Raw genomic sequence first — 17,669 nt, 5'->3', positions numbered from 1 at the left:
ACTGGCTATGTGTGTGTGTGTGTCACTCGAATGTACATGGAACATCAGGCCTGCTGAAATGTACACTGTGTGACTATGTCTGCTTCTAGTGGCTGGGAGGTCCATAAAGGATACAAAGCCTAATGTTAATACAGGTAACAGTGCTTCCCCTGTAGCTCTAGTGACATATGGTTTTGGAGCCAAAGTCCTAGGGAACCAGTAGCAAATAATGTATGCACTTTAGCATAAAATTATGATGCTTGTTACAGACTGATGGTCCCCAAACCAAGACCATGGCCACAAACAACATATGGTTCAAACTACACACATACAGCACTGTAGGGTAGAATCCAGGAGCTTGAGATCCCAAATCACAGGCCTCTATCACTTGATGGAGGGTGAAAAATCTCCATTAGATGTAGTAGTTTCAAGCTTTGTAGCCTCCTTGGGCTTCCAAACACTAGAGGGCATCATAGTCACGTATACTTAAACAGACCTAGCAATCCCTTCAGCAGTGGACAGTAGTGTGCAGGTACTGAGCCAGGACATGAAAAGGTGATAAGGTAAATGTACCTGTTACACTGGACTTGCACAATATGCGCTCTTCTGTTAGATTTTTTTAAATAAACTTGTGTATATTCCACATATTAGAACTGCAGTAAAAGAACATTACTAAGATTGCAAAGTCAAGCACTCAAAAACTAGGAAATGCCAGAATTCAGGATGCAACCTGAAATCAGCCTCCTTGTGCATATGTGTTAAGATGCAGTCTTTAATGACATGATCACAGGTTGTTTTTGCCATAGACCTCCACCTTATTCAGTGAGGAACAGTGCTGAGCAGCTAGTCAATATTTTGCTTTCTCCTCATTGTCCAATATGTGGCCCCAGGCCTTATTTATTAAACACTATTCAAACCCAGGTCTGAATTCTGAACTATTAAATTTCCTCATGGCTTTGTCTACGTGTAGTGGGGCAGCTGCCCCACTCCTGGAAAACAAGGGTTAAAAGCAGCCCTGGAGAGTGAGAGCAGCTGAATGAATAGCTGACCACAGATGTGGCCAGCTCAATCAGGGCCCAGCTGGCCCTTACAAGAGAGCTGCAGGGCCAGGATGAAGGAGTCTCACTCTAGCCCAGGAGGGAGCAAGGCTAGCTGCCTGAGAGCGAGGTATCTGAAGTAGAGCAGTGCTGGGGTATAGGGCAAAGTTGCTGAGGAGCTCCAGCCTGGTAAAACCCCCAGGCTGCAGGTACTGGGACTGCAGAGGGGCAGCCCGAGGATAGGCAAAGGCAGCTGGTCCTTGCCTGTGATGAGTGACCATTACGGACTGCAGTCTGCCCCAGTGACTGGCAGTAGCCATTGAGGCAAGGTGGGTTTAGAGGGTGGGGATTCCCCTGGGTGGGAATACCCAGAGAGTGGGGATCCTGTTGGGGCAGAACCCCAAGGTAAGGGGCACCGGGGTCCAGGAGAGACACAGGGCCCTAAGGCAGGTGAGACACTAAGGCCTGCAGAGAGCACTCCGGGCTGGACAAGAGCTAATTCCTGAGACAACCAGCAGGAGGCGCCATGCCAGTGAGTTGTCACTTCGCTACACTATGGCATTCATAACTATTGAAGATGAGTGCTTCACAAAGATTAAATAGTTTATTTTCACAACACCCTTATGAGGTGAGGGGGTGGTTTTATCCCCGTTTTACATATGGGGAACTGAGGCACAGAGAGATTAAGGCAAAACCATCCACTAATTTTGGGTGTCCAATTTGAGATGCCTAGAACTTGATTTTCAGCACTTTATCTGATCAGCAAACTCCCTCCCTTGAGAACAGTTGCAGACGCGAGCACTCAGAAGTGCTGCAAATCATACCCCAGTGTAGCAAGTCAGGCACCCAGAAAAGGAAGAATGCACCATTAGTGACCAGCTGTGGAAAGTTTGGTAACAGTGTAAGCAACTTGCCCAGCAAGGAACTCTGTGGCACAATCAGGAATCCCATCCAGATCTCCAGGGAAGCATTCCACTGCCTTAACCATGAACCACCCCCCATCCCCCGCTCTTCCTGTAATCCTCATCTCATTCACTACACAGCTTCCAACACCTGTAGCAAATGAGGCAGAGGTCCTAACAGACACCAGTTTCCTCCACTACACAACTCTGATTAATCCCCAGAGCAGATCCGTCCTGTGTCCTGCATGAGGCAGGGTCTGGGTGGAAAATGGTACCTAATCATGTAATTAAAGACTATAATCATAATGCATAAAGAACCGAGTTAACATTGCACAAGCAAGCCGCCCTGAAGAGCATACAATCAGCTCTAGGTGTCGATGTAGGTTTGCTGTCGTTTGTTTTAAACACACCGATATTTGTCATTTAGTGCTACATAAATAAGAAATACTAAACACACTTAAACAATTATAGTTATGCATCTAAAGCCATGCACGAGATTTTGAAAATACAAGGACAAAACTGCCAGCACTCGAGTTTGGTGGGATTTAATATTTTTGTTTTCTCCAAATAGTCACATACTGAGGAGGAATGGGCTGCAAAAAACTCCTCTTGAGAAAAATAAATCTTTATTTTAGCTATTGGACCCCCCTCAACAAAGTGTCTATAAATCCTCTGCGGTGGGGAGGGGCTGTAATGGAAAGGCTGATGGATCCTTAACACTACAGTGGCTCATGTGGTGCTGCTGCCAATGCCATCAATCCTTAAATAAACATTCTGACTTGTCATAACCAATATACTAGACTCTGGTGGATAGTTAAAGACAAAGGAGGAGAACAGAGCAGCATTGAAATAAGAGCGGAAAAGACTTGCATTTCAGCTGGAGACTAGGGGCTGTTGTGGAACGTAGCACCCGATGCCCAGCATTTTTTGCTGGCCTCAAGTAGATATATTTAGAGAGTTTAGTAACAAACGGCCTTTGTTGATTTATTTAGTTGCACATTTCGAAGGAGAAACTGACAGTATTTGGAGCTTCTCCACACTCCTTTTTTGTGTTCCCAAGACCAAAATAGTCTCCTGCAATGTAATTTCCAGCTGACCTATCCAGTGGCCAGCTGGAAACGACAGAGATAGATTAATGGCCTAGGAAGCTTTAAAGAGAACAATAGCATGATCTTGGGACGAAGAAGGACATGTGAAATGGAGTAGTCTTGAAAAAAGAATTTCTGTATATTATAAATTTTGCCACAGCTTACTTAGTATTTAACATAAAAGGCAAACATGCGTGTTTAGACTGACTCAAAATTTGCCAGCTCCAAACAATAACCCTTCAATAAACATGTACAATATTCTTTCCTTTTTTTAAAAAAAAACAATTGTACCCTGTCGTAGGGCCAAATTCTGCTCTTATTTACCTCTTGTGGAAAACCAAAGCCACTGCAGTGGCATCACTTGAGACTTACATCAGTGTAACAGAGAAGAATTTGATCCCTTGTGTCAATTTTGTAGTGTGTCTGATAGGAATCACACATGAGACATGACAACACAAAATCACGTGTGGAACTCCAGAAATGATTTTGTCTAATCTGCTGAACAGAAACTGAATGTTCCAACAGGAAATGTAATTTTACTATCAGCGCAGACCTACTGTGTATAAGTAAGTCAGTTTGTTCCCACTGTAGTGTGACTGAAATATGTCTCTATTTCATTCACTGACATACACCAGGGAGCAGGTGGTCATTAGTTTGTTTTTTCAGTTTCTCAGGCACCTATCCAGAGCTCTATGCCCTTACCAAAATTTTAGAAAAACATAACCTGTAATGTGTCAGCACAACCATAGAAACGTAGGGCTGGAAGGGACCTTGAGAGGTCATCTAGTTCATACCCCATGCTGAGGCAGGACCAAATATATCTAGGTCACCCCCAACAGATGTTTGTCTAACCTGTTCTTAAAAACCTCCAATGATGGGGATTCCACAACCTCCTTGGTAACCTATATATCAATTGGTAACAATGTATCAATTCATCCATTTTCCAGCTTTGATTTCCAATTAGAAACTAACTCTCTCATAAAAAACAAAAGCTGCCCAATCAATCCATTTAAGTCATCTTTTGATTTCTGTCCCCAGTCCCTTCCCCACAATACCTATGAGATTCAAACGTCCTAAGTACATAAAAGAACATAGTTTTTACAGCATACCCAGAAGGCGAACAAATCTAGGCTCTGGAATGTCAAAGAGTGAAGCAGTCAAGAGACACGCGCAAAGAACACCCTCTCAGCCTCTTTACAGAAGGCACTTCAGCATGGTTGCCTCACCCATGCCACAGGGAGACAGCTGAAGTCTCAAATTACCAGGTCCCAAACCATTTATAGGTTAAACATTGAACATACATCTAAACTGCAATAAAAGACCTGTGGCACCAAGTCTCAGAGCCCAGGTCAGTTGACCTGAGCTCATGGAGTTCAGGCTGCAGGGCTAAAAATCTCAGCATAGACGTTCAGACTCAGATTGGAGCCCACGCTCTGCGACTCCCCGGAGAGAGAAGGTCTCAGAGCCCAGGCTCCAGCCTGAGGCTGAATGTCTACACTGCAATTTTTAGCCCCACATCCTGAGCCCCTCAGAACACTCCCTCGTGGCCTGGGGTGGCTCTGTAGTTGCTCTGACTCAGTTTTTCCCCTTCTCAGGGCTCCTCAAAACTCCACAGCCTGGCTTGGCTGCTGCAGTGACTTGGCCCTCCGGCTACATCATTTTTTAAAACTTTCATTCTTTCCAGTGTATGCAAGTCCAAACCCAAATAAATCAGTCAGGCTCAATCTGGGCCCAGCCTCTCTTTCTCAAGAGGTCTGTCTCCTCTCCTCTAATTCTTCTGCCCATCTTCCAGGTCCTTAGGGGTGCTCCCTGCTCTTTCCTAGGCAGGCACTCCCAGGCCTTCCTACCTGGAGACTTCCACAGGCCTCTGTATGCCTTATGTGCTTCTCTGGCTCCTCATAGCTTTTCTACAGCCATTTGCTGCCATCATATCCCCCTTCTCGCTAGGCCTCTGGGCTACCTAAAGTAGAGACTTGACTTGGTCACATGACCCACCCATCACACCAACATGACCTTCTTCATTTTCCCCACTCAAGGATGACAGTTGACTTGTCACCAGTGGGGTGGCTGACACCCATTTCCTTTTAAAGTGCCACCCTGTGACAGATGACAAAGTTGGCACTCGTGGTACATCATGACAGAGCCATTGGGTTAGACAAACAACTGCCCCAAACCATCCTAGGAGCCTCCCAAATAGAAATGAATGGGACCACCTGAAAGCATCTCCATCCACTCCCACTAGAAAGGAGAGGTGTCCCAACAAACCCTCACGATCCAATGGCTAGAAGTCGGTGCTAGACAAACTCAGACAGGAAATAAGGCATAAATTCCTAACAGTAAGAGTATAACCATTGGAAAAATTTACCAAGGGCTGTGTTGGATTCTCCATCACTGACAATTTTTAAATCAAGATTGTATGTTTTTACTAAAATATCTTGTCTAGAAATTATTTTGGGGACATTCTATGGTCTGTGTTTTACAGTAGGTCAGACTAGATGATCAGAGTGGTCCCTTCTGGCCTTGAAATCTATGAATAAAAACAAGTGACAGATCTAAAAATCAACATAGACCCTTCATCCTCTTTCACTATGAGTGGAAGATTAGACATCAGGAAGATACAGGCAGTTTTAGCTCCACCTAGCTGACTGGGATCTTGGAAATATGAGGATTTCAGAAGTTTCTTCACAACAAAAAGGGGAGATTGTTAACCTACATTAGACGTCAGCCATGCTGGAGGAGGAGAGATGGAGAAAGAATACACGTGGCATCTGAAATCAGTGATCCAGAGTTACAGCATTTTCTATTTATTTCTAATTTGTTTGATTTAAAAGCACACATCTAATAAACCTGGCACTTCCCATAGTTTAGAGGAATATTTAATACAAAAAAATTAAAAGTCAGAAACATACTGCTAGGATTGCCCATAACCCCACCATAGAACAAGCCCACCCAACAGTCACAACTCCTCCTTGGATCAACCTCGCTGCATCTCCAACTCACCTCTGCCCAAAAACCCAGAGGAAAAAAATGCATGTAAAATTGGGTCATTAAGTCCAGCTGAACCTGGAAGGATGAGAAGAATAATCTGCTGATATTGTATAAGGATGTGCTGTTTAGAGAAGAGTCAATGAAAAGAGGGAAGTGGCTTTCATACTGCCAAGCAACACTCGGATAGATTTTTCATAAAACCTTCACGGATCCAGCCGTTCCTTTCAGGCTGCTCCAAAAGGAGAGAGAGATTGTAACAGGAGCAGAGCAGAATGTGAACTGGCTCAGGGTCCCAGTTTCTCCTCTGTTTCTTGCTTGTTTGAGAGGAGATGAGGCTGTTATTTCACCCCGTTTTTGTGGAGCAGCTTACTCCTTCCATACCCTCAGCTCTGGTCAATGAGTGGGAGACCAAGCCTGGGCTCCTCTAGATCTCTGCTCTTCTCTAGACTCTCCATACACACTTGTTTGCTGTGGAGCCCCTGCCTCCCTTCTGTGGCTAGAGTCCCAGTCTGAGCAGGATCACACATGGAAGCCATGTGGAGGGAGCTGTAATCCTCTGTGAGGCTGAGTCAGGGCTGTGAGAATCTAGCCCTTGGTGGACAAAGACCCATTCTCATGATCATGGTGTCGGGGTTATGGCAGAGGAGGGAAAGGAAGCCGAAGGGAATGCACGAGAAGAGAGGCGAGTAGATGGCTACCTGGTTAGACAAGGACGATGGAGTAACTGGGTGGAGCTGCGGCTATCAGAGGGGTGACTGGTCACTGGATTTAGAGATGGAGAGGACTGCTGGGCTGTGAAGGTGATAAAGAGGAGAGCTGGAACACTTTTGCATTGTATGAGCAGTTCAGCTTGGCATTCACGTTTCAGATGAACTTAACCAGTGTGACATATCCAAACAAAGTGTCCATTAAAACTCTGTTTATTGTGCCCAACTGAGCACATACCCCTCAAAACAAAGAATCAATGCAGAAAACATGAACTTCATGGACACAGGAGCCAAGGGCCCACATTGCATGGGATGCTCAGTATAAAAAACTCAGTAACCTGTTGACAAATACCATCCCTGATCTTGGAAACATTCTGTACAGTGCAGAATGTTCTCAACCCTGTCTTCAGCGCAACTCAGTAGGGTCTTTATACAGAAAGTAAATGACGAAGAGAAATCACTCACTGTGCTTCAGCAGACCTGAGGCCTAGTCAACATACAGTTCTTAAATGAGAAGGCCTGTTTTCAAACAGCACAATGTGGTTACCTCAACATACTTGGCACCAGAAGGGATTGGAATTGAAGGCGTTTGGTGGTTTTGGAGAAACAAATGAGCCCTTATTTTACAAAATATATTTCTTTTTAGTGTTTGTTTTGTTTTTTCAAATAGCAAACTCTCCTTCCCTCACCCCCGTTTTTGGGATGTTATGTCTGGAATGCATGGATTCCAAGGGTTTGTTTTCTTCCCTTTTCTACTCCTTCGGAATTTCATCCTCAGCTGCTTTTTTCATCAGAGGGATTTGCAAGACATTTTCTTTTTGTACGTCTTGTTTTTCTGTATGTGAATACACATTCTGGTGTACTGTTTATCAGAGATGCTTGCTCCCCCTGAACCCCAAGCACACACATTGCTTATGAGAAAAATAAACCCATTTTGTTCTGCGCTAGTTTACCCTCATATTAACATCTTACTATACTGGTTTCTTGTACATCATATTTATTTGCCTGAATGAGATTCAAGAACCCCCAGACAGGGAGTGGGTCTTCTATGTGTTTATAGAGGCATGTAATACATAGTAAATAAATCATATTTAATAACAATAAAGATTCTACTGGCAGGTTGGAACTGGTGCTTCTGTTTATTCAGCCCTATTTTAGCATAAAAGGAGATGCAGAAATAAGGAGATGTAGCCACAAATTGAACTGATTTTCTGGTTTTGGTATGTGTTTTCCCTACTCATTTGCTCTATATTACATTGGCCCCCATTCACTACCCAGTCATATGACCAGCATTGAAGAAAGCCAGATCCTTTTCATTTGGGAATTGCTGATAGTATCCAAGTTTTGATTCAAGAGTCAATCTGCCCAAGAGTGACATGTCTCTTTCCTAATCAGGTTTTATATACAGTATATTATATATACACATACATACACACGTGCACACACACAGATCTACACAACCGCCTGGCATCTATATGTGGCTTTGCTTCAGTGTTGCTTAAGTGAGGTTGCCATGAAGCTGGAACACAACCCAGCCCAAATGTGTCCACATCCAACCATTCCACCCCGGTCTCACATTTATACAGTATACCTCCTGCCCTGCTTATTGTAAGTTTCTCCTGGCTGGTTTCCCAGACTATCCCTTGCTTCTGGCAAGATAATTGTACAAGTCTGATATGCTGTCACCAGAGTCCTTAGCTACAGTATATGCTGCTCTTAATATAATCAGGGATTTGGAAGCTGGCAGAGAAGGAAGTGTTGTTCCATAGGAGTTAATTCTGTTTGATGTTCCAAAAATCACACACTTTAAAACTGTAACTCCAAGATGATCAGTCTATGTATTAAATAGAACTGGTCAAAAAATGGGGTTTTTGCCCCAGCAGAAACATAAACTTTTTGTCAAAAACCCCAAAATATTTATTTCTGGCAACTCAAAAGCAAACAATTGGGCTGTTTGGGTTTTTGACAGAAAATGGAGAAATTGAGGCGTAAACACACTTTGCAGAAAATGTTTTTAGCTGGATACCCAATGTTCCACCAAAAAAAAGTTTTGATGGAAAATGTTTGTCTGGCTCTAGTATTAAATTATCTGACCCAATCAAGCATCATCAAAAGGAGAGAGACGTATTGTCTTTCAGGTATAGATTCCTCTGTCCCTACTCCCCTTTTCGTAAATATCTTTTTAATGTAATAATAAGAGATGAGATGTGTCATAAACAGATAGCTAAGGGTTAATGTCTCTTTCACCTGGAAAGGAGTAACCTGAAATACCTGACCAGAGGACCAATCAGGAAACAAGACTTTTTCAAATCTGGGTGGAGGGAAGTTTGTGTGTGAGTTCTTTGTTCTTTGTCTTGTGTCTGACCCTCTCGGCTCTGAGAGTGATTTTTCTGTCTCCTGCCTTTCTAATCTTCTGTTTCCCAGTTGTAAGTATAAAGAGATAAGACAGTAGGTTTATATTGTTTGTTTTTTTGTATTTACATGTGTGTAGTTGCTGGAATGTGTTAAATTGTATTCTTTGTGGATAAGGCTGTTTATTCATTTTTCTTTTAAGCAATTGACCCTGTATTTGTCACCTTAATACAGAGAGACCATTTTCATGTATTTTTCTTTCTTTTATAAAGCTTTCTTTTTTAGACCTGTTGGAGTTTTTCTTTAGTGGGAATTCCAGGGAATTAAGTCTGCAACTCACCAGGTAATTGGTGGGAGGAAGAAGTCAGGGGGAAAATCTCTTTGTGTTAGATTTACTAAGCCTGACTTTGCATACCCTCTGGGTGAATAGGGAAGTACTTGTGTTTCCAGGACTGGAAACGGGGAGGGTGGAGTCCCTCTGTTTAGCTTCACGGAGCTTGCTTCTGTGTATCTCTCCAGGAACCCAGGGAGGGAACACCTGGAAAGGAGAAGGGTGGGGGGAAATGGTTTATTCCCCTTTGTTGTAAGACTCAAGGAATTTGGGTCTTTGGGGTCCCCAGGGAAGGTTTTGTGGGGGACCAGAGTGCCCCAAAACACTCTAATTTTTTGGGTGGTGGCAGCTTTACCAGGTCCAAGCTGGTAACTAAGCTTGGACGTTTTCATGCTAACACCCATATTTTGGACGCTAAGGTCCAAATCTGGGAAATATGTTATGACAAGATGTCACCAATAAAATGCCATGCAATGACATGATAGAGCTGCTCTACCATCACGCTACTAGGAAATCACATTGCATGTCCTTCACGAGGCGGATCCCCTCTTATTGCAAAACAACTTCCACTTTTCTAAGGAAAGGTTCCCCAGAGCTGGAGTGTTGTCATCCAGTTAGGAATATTCACTGGGCCAGATTTTTATCTTTGTACCATCTGTGTAACTTGGAGTCACTCTATTGAAAACAGTGGTGTGACTCTGGGTTTTTACCAATATCATTAAGATCAGATTCTGGTTTACTGTCCTATACTGCACTGTATTGCTTCAGGTCAATAATTGTCCAAATGACCTTGAATCCAAGTTTGAGAAGTATCCATTTTCTCTTTGTATTGGGACAAAGGCAGGGAGAGGAAGGATGGTCTTGTGGTGATGGCACAGACCTGGAATTAAAAATCTGAGTTCTACTGCCACACAGGGTGCCTCTGTGACCTGGGGCATGTTACTTTAGCTCTGTGCCTCAGGTCTCTACCTATATAATGGGGATGAGAATATTTCCTTTTTTAACCAATCTTTGTCTGTCCTGTCTATTTAGATTGTAAGCAATTAGGACCAGAGGCTGTCTCTGTTAAAGAGATTGTACAATACCTAGCAAAATGGAGCCTGATCTCAGTGGGAGCCTCTAGACACTACTGTAGTACAAGTAAATTACAATAATCCCATTGGTCCCCTGAACCTAGAAACTTAGCCACATCCAAAACCTTTCTGTTTACAGAAGAGCAGAGAGGACAGGGAGCTGCAGACGGGAATTTGAGAAAGTTTGACAGAGGGAGGCTTACAATGGTGAGGAGGACCCGCAACACCTGTGCCAGCACTGCTTCTGTCTCCTCCACCTGCGCCTGTAGCCAGACAGAGCACCAAAGCATGGATGCTTTTACCCAGATTCTGGTGTGGGTTTGCAAAGACTGTAATTTGCAGTTTCCACTTCCTGATATCCAGGCTGGGGGTGGCATCCAATGTGAAAGGTGCCTACTGGTGGAATCTCTCAGGCAGCAGGTGGGAGAGCTACAGGAGGAGGTGGCTAGGCTGAGGAACATCCATATCCATGAGCAATTCTTGGACAGTATCCATGTGGAGACAGCTGACGTAGCTGTCCCAGTTGACAGGACTACTGACACACCAGTGGAGGAGGAGATGCCTCAGGGTGTATCTGACACACCAGTGGAGGAGGAGGCTTAGGGTGGACACAGCCAGCTTGTTACTTCTAGCAGCAGGCAGTGCTCCACCCCTGCTGCAAACCCTCCTGCTGTGGTAAAAGATAACTCTTATGCTCTTCTTGATACAGGAGAGAAGGAATCACCCCCAGCAGTTAAGGAGGGGAAGCCTCGTACCCCTAAGGCTGGGAGGTCTGCTGCCACCACTGATAAGAAACGTAGGGTAGTGGTGGTTGGAGACTCTCTGCTGAGGAGGACGGAGACACCCATCTGTCACCCTGACCGTTCATCCCGGGAGGTATGCTGCCTGCCAGGGGCCCGTATCCGAGATGTTACAGAGGCATTGTCGAGGATTATCCGGCCTTCTGACTACTACCCCATGCTACTCATCCATGTGGGCACAAATGATACTGCGAGGTGTGACACTGAGCAGATCAAGAGTGACTACAGGGCTCTGGGAGTACGGGTTAAGGAGTTTGGAGCGCAGGTGGTATTCTCTTCGATTCTTCCTGTTGAAGGTAGGGGCCCGGGCAGAGACAGATGCATTGTGGAGGCGAATGCCTGGCTGCGAAGATGGTGTCGCCAGGAGGGCTTTGGCTTCCTTGACCACGGGATGCTATTCGAGGAAGGACTGCTAGGCACAGATGGCGTTCACCTTTCGAAGAGGGGAAAGGCCTTATTTGCGCACAGACTGGCTAACCTAGTACGGAGGGCTTTAAACTAGGTTCGACAGGGACAGGTGAGCAAACCCCACAGGTAAGTAGGGAACAAGACCTGGGAGATGGGCTGGAAACAGGAGGGAGCACGGGCTATAATGGCAGTGAGGAAGGAGGGTCAGGGCAAACCTGGGAGGCAAGATCAAACCAGTATCTTAGATGCCTATATACAAATTCAAGAAGTATGGGTAATAAGCAGGAAGAACTGGAAGTGCTAATAAATAAATACAACTATGACATTGTCGGCATTACTGAAACTTGGTGGGATAATACACACGACTGGAATGTTGGTGTGGATGGGTATAGTTTGCTCAGAAAGGATAGACAGGGGAAAAAGGGAGGAGGTGTTGCCTTATATATTAAAAATGTACACACTTGGACTGAGGTGGAGATGGACATAGGAGACGGAAGTGTTGAGAGTCTCTGGGTTAGGCTAAAAGGAGTAAAAAACACAGGTGATGTCGTGCTGGGAGTCTACTACAGGCCACCTAATCAGGTGGAAGAGGTGGATGAGGCTTTTTTCAAACAACTAACAAAATCATCCAAAGCCCAAGATTTGGTGGTGATGGGGGACTTCAACTATCCAGATATATGTTGGGAAAATAACACTGCGGGGCACAGACTCTCCAATAAGTTCCTGGACTGCATTGCAGACAACTTTTTATTTCAGAAAGTTGAAAAAGCTACTAGGGGGGAAGCTGTTCTAGACTTGATTTTAACAAATAGGGAGGAACTTGTTGAGAATTTGAAAGTAGAAGGAAGCTTGGGTGAAAGTGATCATGAAATCATAGAGTTTGCAATTCTAAGGAAGGGTAGAAGGGAGTACAGCAGAATAGAGACAATGGATTTCAGGAAGGTAGATTTTGGTAAGCTCAGAGAGCTGATAGGTAAGGTCCCATGGGAATCAAGACTAAGGGGAAAAACAACTGAGGAGAGTTGGCAGTTTTTCAAAGGGACACTATTAAGGGCCCAAAAGCAAGCTATTCCGATGGTTAGGAAAGATAGAAAATGTGGCAAAAGACCACCTTGGCTTAACCACGAGATCTTGCGTGACCTACAAAATAAAAAGGCGTCATATAAAAAATGGAAACTAGGTCAGATTACAAAGGATGAATATAGGCAAATAACACAGGAATGCAGAGGAAAGATTAGAAAGGCAAAGGCACAAAATGAACTCAAACTAGCTATGGGAATAAAGGGAAACAAGAAGACTTTTTATCAATACATTAGAAGCAAGAGGAAGACCAAGGACAGGGTAGGCCCACTGCTCAGTGAGGAGGGGGAAACAGTAACGGGAGACTTGGAAATGGCAGAGATGCTTAATGACTTCTTTGTTTCAGTCTTCACTGAGAAGTCTGAAGTAATGTCTAATATAGTGAATGCTTACGGGAAAAGGGTAGGTTTAGAAGATAAAATAAAAAAAGAGCAAGTAAAAAATCACTTAGAAAAGTTAGATGCCTGCAAGTCACCAGGGCCTGATGAAATGCATCCTAGAATACTCAAGGAGTTAATAGAAGAGGTATCTGAGCCTCTAGCTATTATCTTTGGGAAATCATGGGAGACGGGGGATATTCCAGAAGACTGGAAGGGGGCAAATATAGTGCCCATCTATAAAAAGGGAAATAAAAACAACCCAGGAAACTACAGACCAGTTAGTTTAACTTCTGTGCCAGGGAAGATAATGGAGCAGGTAATTAAAGAAATCATCTGCAAACACTTGGAAGGTAGTAAGGTGATAGGGAATAGCCAGCATGGATTTGTAAAGAACAAATCGTGTCAAACTAATCTGATAGCGTTCTTTGATAGGATAACGAGCCTTGTGGATAAGGGAGAAGCGGTGGATGTGATATACCTAGACTTTAGTAAGGCATTTGATACGGTCTTGCATGATATTCTTATAGATAAACTAGGAAAGTACAATTTAGATAGGGCTACTATAAAGTGGGTGCATAACTGGCTGGATAACCGTACTCAGAGAGTAGTTGTTAATGGCTCCCAATCCTGCTGGAAAGGTAAAACAAGTGGGGTTCCGCAGGGGTCTGTTTTGGGACCGGTTCTGTTCAATATCTTCATCAACGATTTAGATGTTGGCATAGAAAGTACACTTATTAAGTTTGTGGACGATACCAAACTGGGAGGGATTGCAACTGCTTTGGAGGACAGGGTCAAAATTCAAAATGATCTGGACAAATTGGAGAAATGGTCTGAGGTAAACAGGATGAAGTTCAATAAAGATAAATGCAAAGTGCTCCACTTAGGAAGGAACAATCAGTTTCACACATACAGAATGGGAGGAGACTGTCTAGGAAGGAGTATGGCAGAAAGAGATCTAGGGGTCATAGTAGACCACAAGCTTAATATGAGTCAACAGTGTGATACTGTTGCAAAAAAAGCAAACGTGATTCTAGGATGCATTAACAGGTGTGTTGTAAACAAGACACGAGAAGTCATTCTTCCGCTTTACTCTGCGCTGGTCAGGCCTCAGCTGGAGTATTGTGTCCAGTTCAGGGCACCGCATTTCAAGAAAGATGTGGAGAAATTTGAGAGGGTCCAGAGAAGAGCAACAAGAATGATTAAAGGTCTTGAGAACATGACCTATGAAGGAAGGCTGAAGGAATTGGGTTTGTTTAGTTTGGAAAAGAGAAGACTGAGAGGGGACATGATAGCAGTTTTCAGGTATCTAAAAGGGTGTCATCAGGAGGAGGGAGAAAACTTGTTCACCTTAGCCTCCAATGATAGAACAAGAAGCAATGGGCTTAAACTGCAGCAAGGGAGATTTAGGTTGGACATTAGGAAAAAGTTTCTAACTGTCAGGGTAGTTAAACACTGGAATAGATTGCCTAGGGAAGTTGTGGAATCTCCATCTCTGGAGATATTTAAGAGTAGGTTAGATAAATGTCTATTAGGGATTGTCTAGACAATATTTGGTCCTGCCATGAGGGCAGGGGACTGGACTCGATGACCTCTCGAGGTCCCTTCCAGTCCTAGAGTCTATGAATCTATGAATCTATGAATCCTTAGCACAGGTATTATCTCTAACATGCATAGTGGCTAGCACAACAGGGACCCAAATGTACTTTGTGCTACTGTAATACAAATAATAAAAGCACGGAAAGCATAACATCGTGCTGGGCCTCTTGTGTGTTCCTACAGGCTGAATATCATGCAATGTCTGAAAAATTACAGATAAGAAGTTCAATACATAAATGCCACGAGGGTTAGCTCAATTAAAGAATCCCATATATTTCAGTAGGTTCTGAGGCAGGAGTCAGCAACATTTCAGAAGTGGTGTGCCAAGTCTTCATTTATTCACTCTGATTTAAGGTTTCGTGTGCCAGTAATACATTTTAACGTTTTAGGTCTCTTTCTATAAGTCAATTATATATAACTAAACTATTGTTGTATGTAAAGTAAATAAGTTTTTTAAATGTTTAAGAAGCTTCATTTAAAATTAAATTAAAATGCAGAGCCCCCCAGACCGGTAGCCAGGACCCGGGCAGTGTGAGTGCCACTGAAAATCAGCTTGTGTGCTGCCTTCGGCACACGTGCAATAGGTTGCCTACCCCTGTTCTGAGGTATCTGAACTTTTGCTCTAAATCTCTTCCCATGCTGAGATTGTGAGCGCACTTCTTGTGATCTTTGCTTTGGCCCTGTAAGGCAATCTCAAAGCACTGACCTTCCTTCGTTATATCACTCCTTTACAGTACACCTGTCCTTCCGTACACCTGTCCTTCCATACAGGACAGATTATTGACTTGGAGCATCTTCCAGATCACAATCAAAGCGTTTGGGATGATGTCACTATACCAAAGCGGGTTGTTAACTGCTATCCAAGCCCCAGATCCTGTTACAGACTTGTAATCCGGAGATCAGCGTTAATTCTTGTCTAGAACAGATGCACACTGGAGCAAGACGAATTGCTTTCCTATAAATATTAAAAGAAGGCGTTTAACTGGGTTCTCTGCTGTAGCGGTCTCTAATTCTGAGCTACGAAGGAGAAAGTTATCAATTATTCATGTGGTCAAAGAAAGCAAGTGAGCGTCAGACTGTTCAGTAACAAAAGCATGAACTGAATGTGATTTAACCCTGTCCCGAAGGACGTATATTAAACACTACGGGCCAAATTCTGGTCTCAGTTGTGTCAGGGACTTCAGTGGAATTACTTTAGATGCACAACAATCTAACAGGGCAGAATGCAGCCCAAACACATACTCAACATCAGTATTTCTGTTTCCTAGATAGTTTCGTTCTTTTTCATATCTTTGGCCGTTGGACAGAACATGTGAGGTTTATTAAGTGTTGTATGGCAAAGCTGATTCATTGAATGCACGCTTGGAAATTTCTTGCTGACACTACTGTAACCTCAAAGCATTTAGGAGAACATTTTTTGCTTGTGTGTCAGAAAAACAAAACACAAATATTCCGTTAAAACATTTGTAGTGTGGGAGGGGAAAAAATCTAAATATTCCCTGCAATGCTGGAAGCCCAAAGAACAGCATTGTGTTAACGGAGAGATCCAGAAATGCAAATTAAACTGACCAGTCCAGCATCAATGCCCAGGCAGAGCGCAGTACAAACAAACAGGATAAATGACCAACAATGTGAGAGTATAACATTAACGTGTAGAGCTGGGGTAGGCAACCTATGGCACGCGTGCCGAAGGCGGCACACGAGCTGATTTTCAGTGGCACTCGCACTGTCCGGGCCCTGGCCACCAGTCTGAGGGGCTCTGCATTTTAATTTAATTTTAAATGCAGCTTCTTAAACATTTAAAAAATCTTATTTACTTTACATACAACAATAGTTTAGTTATATATTATAGACTTACAGAAAGAGACCTTCTACAAACTTTAAAATGTATTACTGGCCAGCAAAACCTTAACTTAAAGTGAATAAATGAAGACTCAGCGTACCTTTCCAAAAGCTTGCCGACTCCTGGTGTAAAGTATTCTCATTTTCCTAAATTGCGTGATTTATATGGCTAAGGAAAGTATTTCAGCAGTCCATGTAGTTTTAACTTTCCTATGTTCTTTTAACATGGATATTGAGTGTCATCTTTGTTGCCTCAATAGCCACATGCCTGGTCCTGTCTTCTGTGCCAGCAATATAGCTCTCTCTCTTATACGTCACATGCAATGGAATATAGAATTGAAATAACCATTTATGTTGCATCTTTTAGGATATGCACTGTCATAGTAGGAGCACGGGAAGCACTTTACCAGTCTGGGAGTTCCCCTATACGCTAAGGAGCGCACAAATGGATCCATCCCCTTAAGGAGTACAACCTACTCTCACAGTGTGGTTGGTCACTTGTGATGGCTGGTGCAGGAGAAAGGGAGTCATATTTCTGTCTATGCTCCCTACTCCCCTCCCCACCCATTCTAAGACCCTGTGACCCCTCTGGGCAGTAGTTAGAGAGCAGGGAGTTCTTATGCAGGACATGCAGGAGAGCTAGTGAAGGTGTCTTGTCTTCCCCCACACTGTACCCTTGTAATCTAGCTCATAAATGTATTAACTGAGTTGAAATGGCACAAGAAGGATCTAAGTCCATTTGACATTAAGATCACAAGATGAAAAGATTTAGAGGACATCAGTTTTTATTGTCTTTATGGTTTTCTGCCCATGACCTGTGTTAAGACAACCTAAAGACTTCTCCTGAATGTCTTCTAAACCCAAGCTTATTTGAGGATAAATTATTATAGAACATGCCAGCTCTATTCAACTGGGAAGGAGATGTAGAGAATCTCAGCACAGAAGAATGCACACAAAGGAAATCAGTTCTCCTCTACCCTCCTCCACTAACATCAGTTTTCACAGTCATGAGCAGAAGTGCTTATGGGGAAGAACACATGTGCTGGGCTAGTGGGGGAGCAGGGAGACGAATGACCACAGAGTGATTTATGATGTATTAGCCTTTT

The sequence above is a fragment of the Gopherus flavomarginatus genome, chromosome 6 (assembly GCF_025201925.1).
Source record: "Gopherus flavomarginatus isolate rGopFla2 chromosome 6, rGopFla2.mat.asm, whole genome shotgun sequence".
In the NCBI taxonomy this organism is placed as follows: domain Eukaryota; kingdom Metazoa; phylum Chordata; order Testudines; family Testudinidae; genus Gopherus; species Gopherus flavomarginatus.
The sequence above is the reverse complement of the archived record's forward strand: the minus strand, read 5'-3'. Positions refer to the sequence as shown.